The following is a 21,637-nucleotide window of genomic DNA, read 5'->3' on the forward strand; positions in this document are numbered from 1 at the left end:
AAAAATGCTTTTAATTGTAGAATGAAACATTGTATTGTTTAAAGACATTCTCGTACCAGTGTGTTTAAAAATTTTATATGAGTTTAGTAATGTTAGGTTAACAAAATGGAAAAAAAAATATGACACCACTTTTTGGATTTTCTGTCCAATTCCTAGCAAGATACTAACATATCAGATTTATCTATAAAGCTCATATATTTGTTCTATATATTTGTTTGTAATCTTTTACTAATTGCTTGCAGTTAATTTACACTGATGTCCCATCCTTTTATTTCCTCTTCATAGTGACAGTTTTTTCAAGTTTGTGAAAATTGCTTAGAAAATTAATGGGTTTTTTATCCATCCATTGCAAAGCTAACTTCAGCCAACTTCATTCATCCTCCAGACTGTCTCCAGTCACCCTTTTCAGTTTTGAAGCGAAACTTTTATACTTTTTTGCTCTACAGTAAAATGCTGAGGTGAGCGTCACGAACTAGCACAACAAGATGCCGTCGTCATGGGTAGCGTCGTAGAATAGCGGTTCTTGACATCGATTCACTAGCTTATTTACTCTAAGCAGGTTTGAATTAAAAACTGCATAAAAAATAACTAACAAAATATAGACATTAAATAAGAAGTAAAAAATTAAAAGAATATCTGACACTAAAAGATTCGATTCGTGACGATTGTCAAAATTTAGTAAAAGTCATAAATGTCAACCGATTAATAACAACATTGAATCATTTGTTTAAATTTTTATAATAATTCTTGTCACTTGATACTGAGGAGTAGGCAGATTGAGACCTCAGTGTCGTTTGACGGTTTCTAACAATATTCCTAACAAGTTTTCTCCATTGGTCTCTACCTTTAGCTGCTCTGAGAGCTTCGCAAAATGAGTTTCCAGCTGGATTTTAAATTTGGTCGGACCATCTAGTTGGTGATCGTCTTGATCTTCTCCTCGAAACGTTTCCAGAAATAATTATTCTCTCCAAACTATTGTCACCTCTGTGAACCACGTGACCAACTAACTTGTTTTTGCATTTGCTACTATAAGTGTAGTGTCAGCAGCAAAACTTAAATTGGAGATCTTCCTACCAGCCGCTGTTACTCCTTCGGCCCATCCATCTAAAGCTATCCTCATGACATGTTCACCATAAATGTTGAATAAGTCAGAGGACAACACGCATCCTTATTTAACACCTCTCTCGGTCTGGAATTGTTTTGAAGACTTCTCATCTAGTCATACTGTTGCTATATTGGACCGGTACAGATTTTTAATAAATATCACCAGGTGCATTGGTGTGCTCATTTCTATTAAAATGGACCACAGATTTATCCAGCTTACACAATCAAATGCCTTTTGGTAGTCAACGAAGCATATAGTCATAGGTAGTTCAAATTCTCTAGAATTTTCAATGAGTTGTCTTAGGTTCAGGATTTGTTCTCGTATACCATTACCCTTTATAAACCCCTCTTGTTGTATAAGGTATTTGGTAATGTAGATAGGTTTTTAATCTGTTTAAACACAAAGCATGCGTTATTAGTAATAGTGTGCGTTAGTTTTCATATCTGGTAGTAGTTTTTTTTTGTGTAGCGGGATATAAATTGAGGTACACCAATATGATGGCCATTTGCCTGAATTCCAAACAGATAGAATGGATGATATGTTGTCCTTTGTTACCTAGAAACTGTAGTATTTCAACTGGTATTGAATCAATGCCTAGGGATTTATGGCTCTTTAACGATTTAATTTCATCTTTACTTCAACGAGTAAGACAGTAGGTTCTCTAGGGTAGTCAGAGGGCCATTAATTTTCTGCTGGTACCTCGTTATTTTTATATAGCTTGTCACAGTAGTTTTGCCATATTTCCAATATTTCGTCAGTATCGGTTTTTAAATTACCTTCCTTTTCTATCTCTGCATATTTGAGAGATGTAATCAGCTTTGTCTTTGTGGCACTGTTTTCTGATTTCTTTCGATAACGCTCTGAATTTATCGTTTGTTCCGTATCTAGTTTTATGTTCTTTTCGTGGTTCGTGGTAACTGCTGCTTCACTGTCTTCTGCAGCGTCGACTACCTTATCTTTGAGATAGATCCTAGTACTCTCAGGGTCACTATCTGCTTGGTCTAAAGAAGCTTCTTCTAGGTTTTGTTGGAAGTCATTAATTTTTGATGGATTTAGAGATATGACTTTTCTTAGGGGTTTTCTTCTGGTAATCTTACTGATACTGAAATAATGATAAGTCTCTATTTATATACTAGCTGACCAAATTAATAGAATCTGGCTCGTTTCCGAAATTCAATATATGGTTTCAATTTGACTTAGCCACTGGCACAATGGATCAATATTTTAACGCCACACGTTCTACTGAGTAAACATAGGGTGATTTGAATAATACACTTTACATCGATTTACAAATTAGAATGAACCTAGACATCGTCCAGTAAAGATATGCTCTATTTCTTCCTTAAATACTAAGCATGATAGTAATAGGCACTAATTTTATTTCAGAAAGTTCTTGAAAACGATTTACGCATTGGAAATCGAAACATCAACGTAATATTTATTATAACCTAATGTGTTTTACTGCCGTGTATAAAATATTTAGTGAAATAAAACACTTGCAGCTAATATTTGGCCCCAGTTATTAAGCAAAAAGTTAATTTGTTCCGATAGAGAATCTGCGGGTAAAATCAAACTTATTTTTTACGAATCACCCATATATTGTCTTATTTTTCGTTATCGATGCATCATGAATAAATTCGCTGAATATTTACCTGATATAAGATATAAAAATTAGAACGAATTTATTTTCTATTTTTAAATTATTGATGATTATTTGATCTATTTTTCCAGCAGTACCGTTTTTTTTGTAGAAAAGCGTTGACTATTTGTGTGTGAAACGTGAAATTATCGAATCAGATAACTTTAATTGCATATTACGAATTTAAAAAGAAAGTGTGAATGTTCAAATCTAACCACGACAAAGCAAATTAGGTTCTAGAATATTGCGAAGTGCCACTGTATGATACAAGGTTGATATAAATGTTGTAAGTAAATGTAAAAAGAACTGTGATTGAAGGATTAATTGACAAGTCTTATTCTGCAATTTATGATTAATAAAAATTGTATATATGTGAGGTAGTTAATTTTATGGAAGAGATAGGGTAATGTAATATGTATTGTAATAAAATAGCCCATGGTCACTTCGGTAGCTATAATTGCTTTTGTATCAGTGTAGCTACAGTACGGGTAATACAAATATAAATGTACAATTATTGATCTGAGTTATTCTACTCGGAGTGCAACTCGGAAGTATAAACGTCTACACGAAGCCTCTTGTCACTCGGGGCCGTGATTCTAATTGATATTTCGACTCAAAACATGTCGAAATTAATATGGCGACGTCGAAATGCGTCTTTGCGAACCTTGTGGATTTCAGCTGAACTAACCAAACGACGTCACTAATTTTATGTCACTGACGTCACTATTTCACGAATGTTACGGGATACTCAAAATTCTTTTTCACTAAGTGATGCTCAATTTAGGCAGCAATTCCGGCTTAATAAACAAGCTGCAAATTATTTAATAAGGGTATTAGAACGATATTTGGAAGAAGGTGTTTATGCCTCTAGGATACCCAAAATGTTTAGGGTTATATTACTAAGCTGCAGTAAATTTAAAAATATATTAGAATATAACTACTAAGTCAAATCTTAGTGGTTATAACTTAAGGATCTCCCATATCGTTTTTTTTTCTTGCCATCTTTTTTTTAATTTAAAATATAATTGAGAATGGCCACTATTTATGATTTAACAACTCAAACAAGAAAAAAAGACGTTCACGTAACGTAAACAAAACAAACCATCAACAAGCGTAGTGCAGCCAATATACAACAGGGCCAACCCAAATTTTCAGCAGTGTCAAAATGATAAAGTAAATATCCCCAGTTTTAACTACAATCGAAATGAATGAGAATCGCTAGCGATTGCGACTGTCATGGCGTAGTCGCTTTTAAATTTCAACATCGAAATGAAATAGAATCAGGACCCGGATCCGAGCTCCGATTGAAGTTGAACGCAAACCGAGTAGCAGTACGAGTTCCTGTCAGTTCCTCTACGAGTGAGCGTCAAAGTGGTGGAAATTCCAAATTAAAAATGGCGGAACTAAGATTTTCTGCAGACCAAATGGATCAATTTATCGATCTTTACCGTTCTTTTGAATGTTTATGGAATTTCAAACTGAAGGAGTATCGGGACATTATCAAAAGAAATAAGGCGTACGAGACTATTGCGGATATCATGACCATTACCACTTACCACATTTATTTTTCTTTTTAAAATGTTTAATAACACTAGGGCAACAGCAGCTCGTTTCTTTCTTGATGGCGCCATTTTTAAATTCTCTTTGAAACAACTCTGATCGCTCGGATTTAATGTAAACGATCGCAGTTCTACTCGTAACTCAAATCCGAGCTATTCGGATCCGAGTACTCGTAAATGTAAAGTCAGCATAACAAAGGGCCAGCAATCGTATTCAAGAAATAACTACTTTTATGGCGTGACTACGTAACGATCGAGGACAGAGATTTTATGAATTTTGTGAAGATAACGCCATGGTCATTGCAAACTGCTAGTATAAACCACCCAAGCGACGAGAATATACTGGGGAAGCTCCATTTGTACTTCAGTCGTCTGAGACGAAAATAACACTGGTTCTCTAAAAATTATAAGAACAAGCTGAGTTTTGACGAGAATATTATTTTTTAGACCCCAAAAATGATGCAATTAAATTCACCACTTTTACCCTTGGGCTTTCTCTAAAACCCTCTTCGTAGGGTGATAAAAACGCAAAAAAAAGAAGGTTTACCAATAATCTTTACGCAGTAGAAAAAATAATTTTAAATAAAAAATGTAGCTGAGATGATTTTAAATAAAAATGTTTATTAGCACTTTTTGTGTAGAATGAATCGTTCTCTCACAAACAACCCTTAAAGCGACCGTCGATCTTGAATGTCAGTTCAGTATCAATGTCAACTACATCAAAAACCGTCTTCTTGAAGGCATTTCCCGTAACGTGCGATCGTTTGTAATGTAAATCATTAAATTGCCTCTTATTTGTTGCTACAACTTAAAATTGAAATTTCATGTCATAGGTTTTAAATTTGATCTCTAAACATGGAAATTTTACTACGAATGGTCAATGAAAGTAATCAATTTTATTGATCCCACCAGAATTGTAAAACATGGCAAAAGTCGCGCCACGTTTATGTATTTAACACCTTTATAAAAAGTGAGTTTATTCTCGGCAAAATACGTCACGTGAATGTGAAAGATGCACTCTTTACCTTTAAAACGCATTTTGATTTATATCGATAGGACACTTGGATCAAAAGATATCGAATTTTTACCGTCGAACTGATACAAATTTTATTGAAAATTGATTTCGCTCGCGTAACTGACATTTCAAATCGACGGTTGCTTCAAGCGATGTTTCTGAGAGAACATTTTTATTTAAAATTATATCAGCTACTTTTTTTAATTGAAACATTTTTTTCTGAAGCATACTGATTATTGGTAAATCGATTTTTTTGCGTTCTTACCACCCTACGAAGGACGTTTTAGGGGGAAGCCCAGGGGTAAAAATTTCGCAGTTAATATCCCAAGCACACACACACACACCCAGGGGTAAAAGTGGTAAACTTTTTTGCATCTTTTTTGGTGTCTCAAAATTTTTGGCAAAATTCAGCTTGTTCGTATCACTTTTAGGAGTCAATTCTCTGACGACTGGACTAACAAGTTAGACGAATTAATGGAAAGCGAAGATATTATTACATTTATAAAAACCCAGAGAGTAAATTGGCTTGGTGTTGTAGAAAAATGGTCGAATGACAAGAAGTAACACAAGAAAATACAAGACAAAGGTCCTTAAAAGATAGATGGATAGATGTCAGGAAGTCGGGAACAAAGAGGGTTGTAAGGCCAAGAGAAGAAGACAATCTATGTAGAAAAGTACCTTGTTGAAAACCAAAAAATTACTTCAATTTTTAGTAGGAAGTTGATCCATTGTAAACGAGAGGAGTACAATGGATACTATTTTAATTAATTAAAAGTATTGAAGAAAATTATAGGCAATTAGTGATTTTGCCCGCGAAGGGGGATCCAGTCAATTGCATTTACAATCACTCCACATAATTTTTTTTATCTTCCTCCTATTTAAGGCTAGGACGACAACAGAATAATATTTTAATCTGTTGTTAATTAACTGTCATAACAAATAAATCTCTTTTTGCTGAAGTAGCTGAACTTTTTGCGTAAAGTCGTCTTATAAAATCGACCTACGTTTAAAACCAGTGTAATTCTAGTTTGGCAATTCATTTGTTGGAAAAGCTCGAGTTTTGTATTATATTTTTTACCGATCACCAAATTCGCAACCAATCTTTTAAGATCAACAAAATTTTCAAAAGAATTAGAAACTTAATTTTTAAAACAATAAACCTCTTGCATGAAACGGTCGGTCTTTTCACCTTAGATAAATATTGTCCTATCTGACAGATAGTTATTTGAAGAAGAGAGATTTATTTATAAAATAGAATGTACCTATCTTTTCACGTAAAATTGTGTCGCGGTTACTTATCTGTAAGATAAATGTTAAATTTATTTCGGAACAAACCAATGTTGTGTTAATTGCCAAAGAAATCACAATAATGTTTTAATATCTCTTTTGATTATACATTTTATGGTGGCAGGAATAAATTAAATTATGTACTTAAAGAAAAATATAATAACGAATAAAAAAATAACACATGTTTAATGATTCTTCTCAGGTTTTTCCGTAACACTAGAATATTATATAAGGTTAGCTCAAACATATTCAACTTTAAAAAGTTTAGTAATCTCTTCATTAAGCAATTCATCTTCAAAATTGTCTTAATTTTGATCTCTCGCTAGGTTATACTCGTAGAATGTTGCTGTAGATTAGAACAGTTGAATCTTTTCAACCTTACAGCCAGTTCCACGGGATGAAATAGTAGTTAAACATTCTCTTCCATACATAAAAAGTTATGTTGCATATCTGATTCTAATATGAAATTCATTATAGAAATTGGATTGTTTAGTGGATTAAATTTTTTTTATATAACTAATAAATTAACAATCAAAATAAAACAATGTATTCTATAAGTTAATGTGATGACTTTAGGTCCTGTCCCTTGGTTCTGGCGTGCTGTGGTCCCCTCCAGTGAGAAAATCACGGGTCCATGTTACTGGTCTGTTGGCCAACGTCGCTTTAGTCTTCTGATAACTCGATGTTGAGGTATTGCGGAAATTAATGGATTGGAGTGTGTGTTCCACTTTTTGGATGTATTGTAATTTCTTTTGCTGGTATACTTCTTTCACTGTAGAGATATTGAGATCCTCATAGATTCTTTGGTTGGTTACGTACCAGGGTGCATCAACAATTGCTCTTAAGATTTTTGATTGGCATCTAGCCATAATAGCAATATTAGATTTACTACTACAGCCCCACAGCTCTATGCCATATGTCCATATTGGTTTGATAACTGTTTTATAAATTAGAATTTTATTATTTATTGACAGCTTGGAGTTTTTTCCAATTAAAAAATTAATTTCTTTTTGTCTTAGTTTTATTTGTTTTCTTCTTTTGGTGATGTGTTCTTTCCAACACAGGGTTTGGTCCAGGTGTAGCCCTGGACTTAAAAATGGCTTTACTTTATAATCAAAATCATAATCTCCTTGTAAGAATCCATTTCTATTATCTCCATTTAAACTTCTTATCAAGAATGCAGAATTATTTATTCTCACCTGGTAGGTACCTAGAAAAACCCATCCAAGAAGTATCAATAAAATGGCCGAATTTAAAATCAATATTCCATAAATTACATAGAAAGATTATTGAAAGTTTTGAAAATATCCTACTAAACTCTGGATATTTTATATACTTACTCTGAGTGTTTTTTATATATTATAATTGAATGGATTTTATAATTATTAAAAGAATCCGACAACCTAGGTACTATGTAGTATGTACTAGGTACTATATTTTTTATTTTGAAATCCGATAGTAGTATTATTGAATCAATAGCACCAATATCTCTTGAAAAGGGTTAATTAATCCATTTTTTAATTATCAAGATTATGAGAATATTAAATCCCTAAACTAAGTAAATGAAAATATGTATACACCTACTTTTATATTCATTTATTAACAACTATTTAGAATATTTTCTCAGAATATATATCATTGTCAGTTTACTTAATCTTAACTTTTTAAACAGTCTTTATCATTACAAAAATTTAAATGTTCAATTCTGCATCAAGTATTATATTCTCGCACTAAATTTATAAACATTAAACATCGTACTGATCACACTCTCCGAATTCTTTAATTTTTTTAATATCCATGTCTAACTTACACGTAACAACAATATTTGGGTTATATTTTTGATTTCGTGATAACCTATAAGATAATAACGAACTACAATAAACACAATTTATTTTTCAGATAACTTTTTATTCAGTACTTTATTTGGCAAATAAATATTTTATATTTTTTATGTCAGATAATTTTAATTTATTATCTATCAGTTTATCTGTTTAGATTTCTTTCCTAGTTGACGCTAGAATTTTAAATCTAAACTAAAATAAAGCTTTAAATTATTTTGTATTAAATTCTACCTTAAAAATTTACTGGGCGAACGGTGTGAAATGTCATCATAGTCTTTTATATAGATAGATTGTTTTATAAAACCAGTTTGGACATATAGGAAAGATTTGGGTAAGAGAACCATAAAATACTGGATAAGCAATATGAATATTGATTTAGATATTATGTAAAATTAAGTATGAAAATATTTATAAGAATATAAAAAATGTCTCCCCTTGTACTTTTGCTCTGAAGTAATATTAACTAATCACACTCATTTCCTTATATGCAATTCCTAATCTATATAATACACTCTCATACTTACCCATTCAACTAAATTAAAATTGTTGTTCACCTTAAAAAGATCAAGGCGAGTCATACATCCCGGAAGGAAACGTTGCAGAATATTGACAAAGTTGAAAAAAATATATTTTCAGACGTCCTTAAATTAAAATATTGTCGGTTCTTCACTCATTTAGCCGGAATAATAAGTCACTTCATAAGGTCAAGAATCACATGAAGATTTAAGATAATTGTAATATTAAATGTTAACTTTGCATGAGACATTTAAAAGGTTATTTAGTGGTCATTGAAAAGATAATACTACGAAATGAAAATAAAAAACATAGTCTATAACATACAACAATATATATTGGTTATTCACTTTCTTTTCAACGTTTCGGCAGGATATGCATGCCTTTTTTAAGAATTATTATAGCCTAAAAAACACTTTATCAAAAAACATAATAAAATTTAAAAAGAAATTTCTTATGAAGCGGAGCATGCACAAGTTTATTGCAATTTAAACATCACAATTAATCGTCAAAATCAAATAATGATCAAAACATTGTCACAAATATGTTTTGACATATTTGTGAAAGCTTATTCGTGTGTAAGTAGTTGATTGGTTTGTCCAATATATAGCCCATAGAAATTTGAGCAGAGAATTTCATGTAAACCTTGCAGTTTTTTTTTTAATGGACTTACAGAACACCTTTGATGCTCCGACGTTTTGCAATCCGACACGCTCGGTAGTCCGACGCACCTCCCGTCAAGGTCGCCGCTGTGACTGCTTGTACTGAAATCGCCCAACTTTTATTTAATTCGTTTAGAAAATTTAGGTCAATGGCGAGCACAAGTTCAAAACGAAAACACAAAACGCTGACTCTAAAAGATAAATGGGATATTATATGCGAGTGTGGTGAAACTCCGACTAGGATATCTAGATTCTGTGATATTGGACGAGCTACAATATGAAATACCCTTAAAATGAGTGAATTTCCTGATGTTCAAGAAGCTCTGCACATCTAGTCTAAGCAATAATGAAGCAGACAAGCTCCTATTTCAGATGACATTTTAAAAAATAAAGCTCAGTTTTTTAATTAACAAAGAAAATTGATTTTCGTGCTAGTCAAGGTTGGTTTGACAACATTCAAAAAACGGTACGGAATACAATTTTCGCAGATGAGTGGAGAGAAGTTGAGTTCAGATGAGTCTGAGATATCTGAATATATTCAGAATTTGAGCAAAAAGATAACCAAATTAGATCTAATTCCTGAACAACTTTATAACGCTGATGAAACCGGTCTAAACTTGCGGCAACGCACGGTAGAAAACTTCAGAAAGAACGTCTCACCATGCACCAGGATCCCACAAATTGAAATTGCTAATCGTGAGTATAAAAAAATCGTACCTATAAATAATTTAAAATTGAAAAGGTACCAATTACGTATATGTGGCAAAGCCATGGCTGGGTGACAAAACAAGTTTTTCTGGATTGGTACAAGAACAGATTTGTCCCACAAGTTAAAGATAAACTAAAAAAAAAAGAAACTGCCAGTAAAAGCCCTCCTCTTGTTAGATAGTGCTCCAGAACATCCTGGTAAGGACGAATTAAAAATCGAAACTGCCAATAAATATATATCGAGGTAATGTACTTATCAGAACTGTATAAGGTAGGTGGCAACCACCTATCAAGTCATATCCACGCGCTTACCAAAGAAATATGGCAAGAAGAGAAAATACCCGACGAATGGAAGAAAAGTATAGTATGCCCAATCTATAAAAAAGGAGACAAACTCCAGTGCAAAAACTACCGTGGAATTTCTCTACTATGTACAGCGTATAAAGTCCTCACGTATATTATAAACCAGCGACTCCAACCACTATCAGAAAATATTATTGGAGAATATCAGACGGGCTTCAGACGGGGAAGATCGACAATGGATCAAATATTTACAGTCAAGCAGGTCTTGAGCAAATCGTGGGAACACGACATTGATGTTCACAACGTGTTTGTAGACTTCAAACAGGCATACGATTCAGTCAAAAGGGACAGACTATACTATATATTGGCAGAATTAGCAATACCACATAAGCTGATTAGACTCATTAAAGCCACAATGGATGAAACTCAGGCATGTGTACGAATACAAAACAACCGGACAGACTTTTTCAAAATCTCGCAGGGACTAAAGCAGGGAGATGGGCTGGCACCAACATTGTTTAACCTGGCACTGGAGTATGCGGTTAGGCAAATGCAAACTGGACGAGAAAACCTACTGACCAATAAAACGGTTCAACTGGCTGCCTACGCCGATGATATTAATATTATGAGTAGAACATCAACAGGAGCACAGGAAGCATACGCAGAGTTAAAAACACAAACGAAAAGGCTAGGTCTGGAAATTAACACAGAAAAAACAAAAATTATGGTACAGACGAGAAGAAATATAATCCCACAAAACATTATGCATGAAGATGACATTGAAACGGTTGGAAAGTTTACATACCTGGGAGTAGAAATATATGCCGATGGAGCAGAGGATGGAGAAATACGAAAAAGGATAACGCAGGCAAACAAAGCTTATTTTGCCCTCTCCCATATATTTCGGTCTAAAAGTGTCCACCGAAATACAAAGATGAGAATCTATAAAACTTTAATTCGGCCAATAGCATGTTATGGCAGCGAAGCATGGGTCCTGAAAGAAACATCCAAAAACAAACTCGACACATTCGAAAGAAAAGTACTGAGGAGAATACTAGGACCTGTGAGGGCAAACGGAATCTTCAGAATTCGATATAACAACGAGCTCTATCAACTGTATAAGGAAACACCCCTGTCAGACTTCATTAGAATACAAAGATTGCAATGGGCCGGACATGTGATACGAATGGGAGAGGATAGGCTACCAAAACGAGCACTGAACGCCAGAATGCAGGGAAAGAGACCAGTTGGAAAGCCAAGAAAGCGCTGGGAAGACACAGTAAGCAGCGACGCACAAGCACTTTTAGGAGTCCGTGTATGGAGAAGAGCAGCCACAGACAGACAAGGGTGGAGGCAAAAAATAAAGGAGGCCAAGGCTCATTTTGGGCTGTAGTGCCGTAGAAGAAGAAGAATGTACTTACCAAAAAATACTACTGCATTGATTCAGCCCATTGATCAAAACGTTATTAAAACTCTTAGGGCACATAACCAGAAACAACTCCTTGTGGGTAGTAGCAAAAACTCAAGCTTACTACACTGAATAGATCGTTAAAAAATATTTGGCCGAACAACCAACTTCTTCCAATCGAAGTTAACAAAGAATCCATTGACCAAACTATGCAAGTTGTACTAGATGCTGCATTTCAAATTTGAAACGATATGACTAATTCATCAGAAATAAGAGAAGCTTTACAAGAGTGGATTTTAGATGACAATCTTAATGCTGACAATACAGATGAAGAAATAATTAAAGAAATGAGAGAATCTGATTAACACGTGACCCAGGAAGCACAGGATGAAAAATCTTTCACCGTCAACTATGATGATGCTATATTGGCTGCTGACACTTTAATGCGTTGGTGCGAGGAAAGATCATATGACTGAAAAAATTTTGGTATTAAATGAGATACAAGAACAAGCAATAACAGACTTTCTTGACAAGAAAAAGTAAAAGACAATCAAAGATTTCTTCAAAGTGAGATATAAAATAAAAATAAAAACATTTATTGCCCTAATAAAATATGACATTTCAAATTTATATCTCATTTCTTCATATCGACGTCCCGATATTGCACCGCCTGCTGCTGATTGTTCTTCCTTTCGGGTCCTAAGTTCTATTGGTGTGTCCTTGACATCTTCTTCTGTAGGTACTTATTTTGGCATCGTACCTACTGCCCTGTTTGGTTATTCTTCGGCAACCACCCGGCTAGACTCTGATCAGATGGTCGATCAGTTTATGGGTATTTCTGTATATCCTCTGGACCCTGTTCTTCTCGAGGATATCCCTGGTCTTATGGAGTCTTCTTGTGGCCTGGTTGAAGAAATAACTTGTTCTTTTCACGGCCACCTCCCTCAGTGGTGTATACTGGAGCCTTTTTTTGATGGTTGCATTTGTGATTCTATCTTCCCATGTTAATCCATCTATTATTCTGTAACATGACGTTTCCGTGGCTTCCAGACTCCTCCAGTTGGTCTCTGCTATTGAACTCCATACTGGAACTGCATATAACATTACCGATCTAACGTAGGCCTGGTATAACTGAATCTTCTTGGCCTTCGATAGTGGGCTGGACTTGAAAATATAAGGAAGTATTAGTTTTTTAGCTACATTGGCTTTTACCTTAGTTTTTTGGGTATGCAACCGGAAGTTAAGTTTCCTATCGAGGTGGACTCCTAGGTAGTTGACTGAGTTTGTTGCTTGGATCCTGTTTCCTCCTACTGTGATTTCGTTTGCTGGTGGGTTCTTTTCCTGTGTGAATATGATGAACTGCATCTTTTCCGCGTTGATTTTTATCTTCCATTTGTCCGTGTAGTTTGTGATTTTTCCTAAGTGACTTTCCATATTCCTGATGATTCTTCTGTCGTCTTTTCCGGTTGCATACACTGCTGTATCATCCGCGTAAAGGGCTGTTGAAGTTCTTGGGTCTGTTGGTAGATCTGAAACAAATATATTGTATAATATTGGTGATAGGATGCTGCTTTGGGGCATCCCCTCCTGGACTTTTTGTATAGTTGACTTCTTTTGGTGTGCTGAAACTTGAAATGTTTTATTAGATAAATAAATATCACATATATTAATTAGATAGTGAGGAAGCCCAGCTTTGTCCATTTTGTAGATTAGTGCCTTTTTCCAAACTGTGTCATACGCTTTTTCGATGTCAAGTATGGCTAGTCCTGTCCTTTGTTTCCTATTGAATCTTATCTTCGTGTCGCTGATTATTCTTGCTAGTTGTAGTTCACAATTCCTTCCTTTTCTGAATCCGAATTGTTCATCTTGGATTATTCTTTTTCTTTCTGCATGCTTCATCAGTCTTTTGTAGATCAAAGTGAGAGCACAGTACATACGTATTTATATACGTCCATAATTAATCTGCCTTAGTTGCGGCATTTAGTTATTAGTACTTATAATGTTTATAAGTTATTATTTACGCACTGTATGTACATTATATTTATTAGCTTTCATATTTCTGTTAATAAACATGTTTTAGTTAGCCGAAATGGGTGTTTCATTTGCATATTAATCTGGGTAGCATTTTACTCATAAAATTTAAAAATATTGTAGCCCATTGCTAGCGAAACAATGCCAAATATATAATCACTTTTGGTAATCCGGACAATTTTGGTAATCCGACATCCCTTTGGTCCCATACCTGTCGGATTGTCAAGGGACATTTGTACATAGCTAAATAGTTAAAATTAAATGGAAGTGGGCAGGACACATCGCTAGAGTGAAAGATAATAGATGGACCAAAAAAATCTTGAAGTGATGACATAAAGAGGATATGTACCAACTTGATTGCAATAGCGCAGGATATATTTGAATGGAAGATTTTAGAGAAGGCCTATATTCAGCGGTGTCGATTATTGGTTGATGATGTTTCAAGCTAAATGTGATTTTAAATTTCTTTGTTTTGTTTTTTTCTACAGAGACTTTTCACTTGAAAATATTGTCAATAGTGGATTTCTAAAAGTTGTTTTATATACAATGTAACTCGATACAATTAGTCAGTTATGAACCAAAGTAGGAAACGACTAAATGTCACAGCAATTACATTATTCCACCGAGGGTAAATTTCTCGTATTGCGATTTGAAAATTGTCTCTTATTAACCAGTCTCTCTGAGTTATATAACAAAATTATACCTTTAGCAATATGTAGATCATTTTACAGTCAAACATTAGTAATTAATTTGAATTTTACTGCTAAATTTTATAATGTTATAAACACATATTTCAGCGTGTTTATCTAATTTGTTGGATAGTATTTTGCCTTAAAAGTTTTATTACTCTATCAACCTTATTTATTTATGACCGTATTTGAAAGAAAACATAAAATAAATTAAAAACAGTTACAGTTATCTCAATTTACAGTGGGTGGCCAAACTATTAGGGACAGTAAAAGAATTTTTTAGTTTTACTGAATTTTTTTTTGAAATTTGTTGGCTTTAAGGCTTGCATTTATTTTTTGTATAAGAGATTGAGAAATTAGGGTCACAAAAACATTAAGTTTTGTTAGTAAAACTATTTATTTTTTTCGCAAAATTTTTTTTAACATAATATGACTAATTTTAATATTTAGTGATGCCACCCTTTGCTGCAATTACAGCTTCTACGCGTCGGGGCATGCTCTGAATACAAACTCCTGCGTTGTGTTTTAAGTTAGGGTTATGATGCCATTCTCTAATAAGAGCTTCAATCAACTGCCGCTTCGTGGTGATAACATCTTTGGCGATCTCCCGTTTGGTTAACTTTCACATGCTCTCTATAGGGTTCATGTCAGGTGAGTTTCCCGGCCAGGGCAGAACTGCAATATTTTCTTTGATCAGATATGAAGTTACACTCCTGGCTTCGTGGCACGGTGCAGAATCGTGCATAAAAATGTAATTTTTTTCACCAGGGAACCATTCTTTGAGCTGGGGCAGTAGCCGAGTTTCAAGTACTCGCTTATACTGGTCCTGTCTCATTGTCCCTTCCACGATGTATAAGCGTCCCATACCCTTTGCCGAGATTACAGACCACACCATGACACTCACCGGATGTTTAACTCTCTCCACAATGCAATCTGGATGGAACTGCTCCCCAGGACGTCGTCGGACAAACGCACTTTTATCCACCAAAATCTGAAATATTGATTCGTCGGAGAAGCATACCTGTAAAAATGATAATGTGAACGCTGTTCACAAACTTCATTCGTTAAAAAAAGTCATACTTACTCGACTCCAGTCTTCAACAGTCATACTTCGGTGTTCTTTGGCCCATTGGAGTCATCTTCTCTTCATTGCTTCGGTGAGCCGTGGTTTTTTCATAGGCCGGCGACCTAGCAGATTCTCTTCGGCCAGTCGTCGTCGTACTGTCCTTCTGGAAACATTAATTCCTTCATCATTAATCATCGTAGTCAGATGTGTCACACTCTTTTTACGATTTTGGAGACAAATATCCCTAATTTTACGATCAGTACGAGGAGTAGTAATCCTTTTCCTGCCACATTTTCCAACACGGCCCGGTTCCAATGCCTCGTTTGAATTCATTTTTATTTTTATTCGATTAACTACAGACTTTGAAACACCTGCAGTAGTTGCTATAACTCTCTGGGAAAGCCTCGAGTGCAGTAATAATGTTTTTATTTCTTTAATTTTCCCTGGAGACAAGTCTGCAATTTTGCCCATGCTAAAAAAATAATTTTGAATTTAAACAATCTTTTTAAATAAACTCGTGTCATTAAATGTAGCAAAAATTACTAAATAACAAATAATTACTTACCTGTTAAATATATCTGACACGAAAACCGACCAAAAACAATTTACTGCTCAATGTATCATATATGAAACATACCCAGAATTTACATGTATAACACAGTGAAATAATATTAAGTCCAAACAGCACTATGTAACATATTCGATATATACCACTCTATTATATTATACACATTTTGTAACCTTGCACCGTCGTCTAATATTTTATAAAACGCGCGAATTAGTCAGTTATCACTTAACCGTCGTGTTGACGATAACGCTGAGTTTAAAATTTTTTTATAGGTGGTTATTAATCAAAATTGAATGTGCAAAATTGCGTTTTCTGTTTATTACACATCCACAAGTCATCCAGTATTAGTTTTATTCAGCATCTACTATTATTTTTAAAGGTATGGTAAAAAATTTGTTTGTATCATTTATGATACATAATGTAATTTGGGTATCATTTTAGATGTCTAGCTGGTATATGAAGAGGCCCTTATCAGATAAAGAATTGCAAGTTATAGTCGACAATTGGGATGATAGTGAAGATGATTGTGATGTAAGTGATATTGACGACTTGAATAATGATGCAGATGTAGAAAATATAGACGTATCTAATATTCCAGTGGTATTTGAAGACGAGCTGAGTGGAGCAGAAATGAAAGATACAGCAGAAAAGTAGCGAGGACGACCATCTACAAGTTCTATTGAACAGGATATACAATTGAAGAAAAAGAACGGGCCAACAAGCTATATTCCTCCAAAAGATAATCGAACAGATGCTGTAGGACATTGGCCAATCTACACTAGCGATCGAATCCGATGCAAAAAGCCAAATTGTAAAAAGTTAACCTATGTTAAATGTGACAAATGTGGCTTGCACTTATGTTTTAATAATGATTCAAACTGTTTCTTTCAATTTCATCAATAAAAATATTATACTATAAAGGTACTAAGTATTTTATTTCCTATATATAATTTTGCCCAAATGCATTTTGTATCAAATTTGATACATAACCGAAAATGTCCTGAAATTTAAAAATAAATAACTTTAAATTTTTTTAAGCATTTTTTTCGGACTACTTTATAAAATAGCTATACATATAATTTTTTCCAATCTAAAATTAAAAATTGAGCATTGTAGGGTTAAAAAGCAACTGAGCAAAAACTGAGATGCAACAATAATTATTATTTTATAGATAAGCAGTCTGCCAGTGTTGCCGCTTATCAAAAATTTTAATAGTTATACCAGAAGAATTACCAAGTAAAATACAGATATGAACACCAATTTTTTTGGTCAAAAAAATAATTTAAAGTAGAAAATACAAAAATATATGCAGTGTCCCTAATAATTTGGCCACCCACTGTAAGTGATGATACAAAAATTATTTTTAACTGTTCTGTTTTTAGCCTCAAGTATAGTTTTATTTTGATGGTCAGTTTAGTCTTAAATACCTTCTATTTTCATAAGTTGTCATAAGCCATTCCATCAACAACAAGGTACAATAATAAAAAATTAAGAAAAATAATCCAAATAGTGAATAGGAAAAGGAAGAGAACAATTACAACTAAAAATTCTAATGGTAAGGTACCTAAAGCTTCGTAACAATAAAAAAAAATAATGGTTAACAATAAGAAAACTAAAGCTGAAAGGAAACAATCCAATCTACATCGATAACCACCTAACTTGGGTAGAGATGAAGAAAGAAAATATAACATATAAAAAGCAATATCTGGTCAGCACAAAAACAAAACAATTGAAGCATTTATTTGAAAAACAACATAATATGTCAATTTTTTGTAAATTTGACTTTATATCTTTTTCACATAGAATAGTAGTTTCTCTATCGATCTCAAACATTCAGTTGTGTAAAAATCCCAGATGTCCGGAGTAAACTACCTAGAAAATTTGGATAGTTTTAGGAAAACAGCAGATGTCCATGCGGTTTGCTGTAAAAGCAACACTACTTGTCCCATCTTAGTCAACGGTCATTGCTAAGCGTGAATGATCTTGTCTATAAATCTTTCTTTGTTGACAACAGGTGATGTTTGTTTCTTTTGTATTAGAATAATAGTACAGCATGGCGAAAACTTTTCAACACAATAACTCTAATATTAAAGATGGTATCAGAAAACTTAACTTATTGGATAACCGATCCTAACAAAACTGATTTTTTCATGTTATTCACAAAAGAAAAATATCCACAAAACATCATCACTCAGCAGTTTTTAAAGCACTTAGTAAAGAGATTATTAAAAAGAAAAGAGAATGAACAAATAAAATTCAACTAAAAGTACCGCCGAGAATAAAAGACTCGACAAATAATAAAAGATATTCATTCAGAAAATCCAATAAACAGTGTGAAAAATACACAAAGAATAAAGGAACTGACGGCAAGTAGAAACTATCTCACAGAAATCAGAGGGTTGCAGATAAAAAAAGGTTTGCGGAAAAGTTGGCAGATCACAACAGCACCTGAATCAGAAAAAATAGAACCACAAAAAGGCCATATCGAGAAATTCAAAATACAAAGAAGAATCTATAAAAAGATACTTAACTGTGTTTTCGTATTACTATACATTTTATTTAATTAAGGTGTACCGATCAGCTATAATTGAGGAACAACTGAGCAAAAAGCGATAAATTTAGGTTTTTGTTACATTTATTAATTAATTACTACAACATATTTGGTTAAGTTCAATCTACATTGTGAATTATTCATTTCAGGCAATGTGCTTTAAATCCAATATATGAATAATTCAAAACCAAACAAAAATGGATTAAATCCCATTTTAAGATCAAGCAAACTGAGATAAATTCATCATATTTAACCAAACTGTAATAAATGCTTAAGAAAATATTTCTGTTAAAGTTTTGTTCAGTTTGCGCAAATTACCAAAAGATGGCAATCACAGTTCTGTTCATTTTGTTATGTGTAAGAATGTATTTTGCTTACTTAGGTACTTTAGAAGGAGTTGTTTGTTCGTACAGTTGCATTAGACACTGCATATTAACTGCACTTCTGCTGACCTCTTTAGAGCAGCGTTATCGAAAGTGCGAATTGCCATGATGGTTGCCAACCTTCTTAGAGAAGATGGCACACGAAGAAGAAGAAGAAAAGTAAATATTTTATTGAACTATAGAACTTTATTAATAACATTATTTTTGATAGAAAGCTGGAGTTTTGTGTTAAATTTCGGAGTTACCAATTTTTAAAGCTTTTATTTTGTTGGATTTATCTCAGTTTGCTTAAACATTGTGTGGATTTTGCTCCATATGAATGGATTTATTGCGTTTTGCTTAACCGTTGGTTGGATTTATGTCATTTTGCTAAATAAGTAAACACCTAAATGTCTAAAATAAAACACCAGTATACGAAAATACTATTATTATTTATAAAACAAAGCTTCTCAAATGTGTAGGGGTATATCATCTTCTAGACAATCACATTCCTTTTCCATTTCATTACCTTCATTAGCGGTGTCATCGTTTCGGTTTTCTAGAATGTCATTATACCAGTTAAGTTCTTCTTCTTCTTCCCACGTATTTTCAAATTTTTGTTTCAGTAAATGTTTAACGATTTTTTTTCTTTTCTTTTAGTGGTCTTCCTAATCTCGCGGTTTTTAGTGTCAACTGTGAGTCTTTTTTGCCTTTCTTAAGCAGCGTTTTAGAAACTTCAGAATTACTTTCGAACCTAAAGTTCTCAATGCAAGTAATGGTTATTGATGAAGCATGATTTTTCTTCAATATAATTCTTTTAACATCTGATATTCCATAAAATTTTTTTAAATATGATTGCAATTGTATAACATTATACAGAATCCAATTAGCTGATAGGGTTTTTACAGCTCCAAAAATCGGTAAATTTCTTCATATTCTTCTTTTGTCTGTAAAGAAGCACATTTTCTTAAGGCTTTTTTAACGTGCCCAAACACTCTGTCAGCTGGTAAGAAGCTGTGACCTCTAACAGGGAATGTAAGATGAATTTCAGTTAAGTTTTCAGGCGATTTTTTCTTCAGCCTATAGTAGAGGGCATAGATAACATGTGCGTTTTTATCTTGTCCTCCACATCCGTGACAAAATAAACGAACTTTTTGTTTATTTTCAAGATTTAATGAATTCAGGTGATAAAGTTAACAATAATGCATTAAATCCCATTTTAAGATCAAGCAGTAGATAATACTTCCATCGATTAGCGTCCAGCCATACCTTCTGTCCATATATAGAATACAGGACTTTTAGGGGGCATGTCAATACAGCATAAAACGTTAAAACTCGTTTGTTGAGCATAAAAAGCATCACTAATAGGTGTTCGTGGAAGGGGCACTTGCTGCATATCAAAGCAAAAGGGGATTAAATCCGGTGGCACTTTTCTTGCTAACTCATAAAAAGCGTTGCCTCTTTTATTAGGAATTCTCTAATGTAATATTAAGTTGCTTTTTTACTTGTTATCCTTTGCTATTTTAATTTTGTGCTTTAATTAAGTTTGGGATTTTGATATATTAAGGTTGGTAGATCAACAGATTATGTTTGATTTTGATCTGTTATAGTAACTTTCGCAGCCTTTTATGTTTCCAATAAATTGAATAATATTTTTCTTTATCTTAACTGTTTTATGAGAAACCTTATCTCCCCCTCTTCGTTCATTTAGAGCAATAGTATTGTGTTTCTTTGTACGAACTGTGTTTACTCCTCGCTCACTGATTCCTAGAGCTTTTGACAACAATTTTAGACAAACTCTTGTGGGTCTGGTACCCTTTATGGGTATTGCATGATAAAGAGTATTAAATGAGCGTGGGCATATTAATCATCTTATATCAGATAGTTTAATATTATTGCATTTACAGCTGTTAGGTACCTGAATGATTACATGACCTCTTAAACTTCTTTAGTAACGGATCTTTATCTTCATACCTACAAATAATTTAAATCACCATTTAAAACAGCTAGAAATAATAAATCTTAATGTGTTTTTACCTTTTACTTTTTTTAATCGATCTTTTAGACACTTTAGCCATTCTCTTTCGACTTCCCTTGTTACCGTCTTTTACACAAATACTAGATATAACGTCTCACATTTTAGTAAATTAAACCAAACTCTTAAATCGTTTAACCAGGAGATGAGTCTTCTTCCGCGACTCCTTCTACCCTGTATTCCTCCTTGCATTATTAATTGCAATAAGTTATAACGCTCGCCTCTCATGACATGTCCCAGATATTGCAGTTTTCTGACTTTAATTGTATTGAAAACCTTATTCTTAATATTCTTC

General features: G+C 33.5%; 1 protein-coding gene across 1 annotated transcript in view; it reads left to right on the top strand.

Annotated features, from left to right (window-relative positions):
* Positions 1-21,637, top strand: part of LOC140437928 (uncharacterized) — a 100,360-nt gene that overhangs the window by 39,984 nt on the left and 38,739 nt on the right. The window lies entirely within an intron of this gene.

The sequence above is a fragment of the Diabrotica undecimpunctata genome, chromosome 3 (genome assembly GCF_040954645.1).
Source record: "Diabrotica undecimpunctata isolate CICGRU chromosome 3, icDiaUnde3, whole genome shotgun sequence".
Taxonomy (NCBI): Eukaryota; Metazoa; Arthropoda; class Insecta; order Coleoptera; family Chrysomelidae; genus Diabrotica; species Diabrotica undecimpunctata.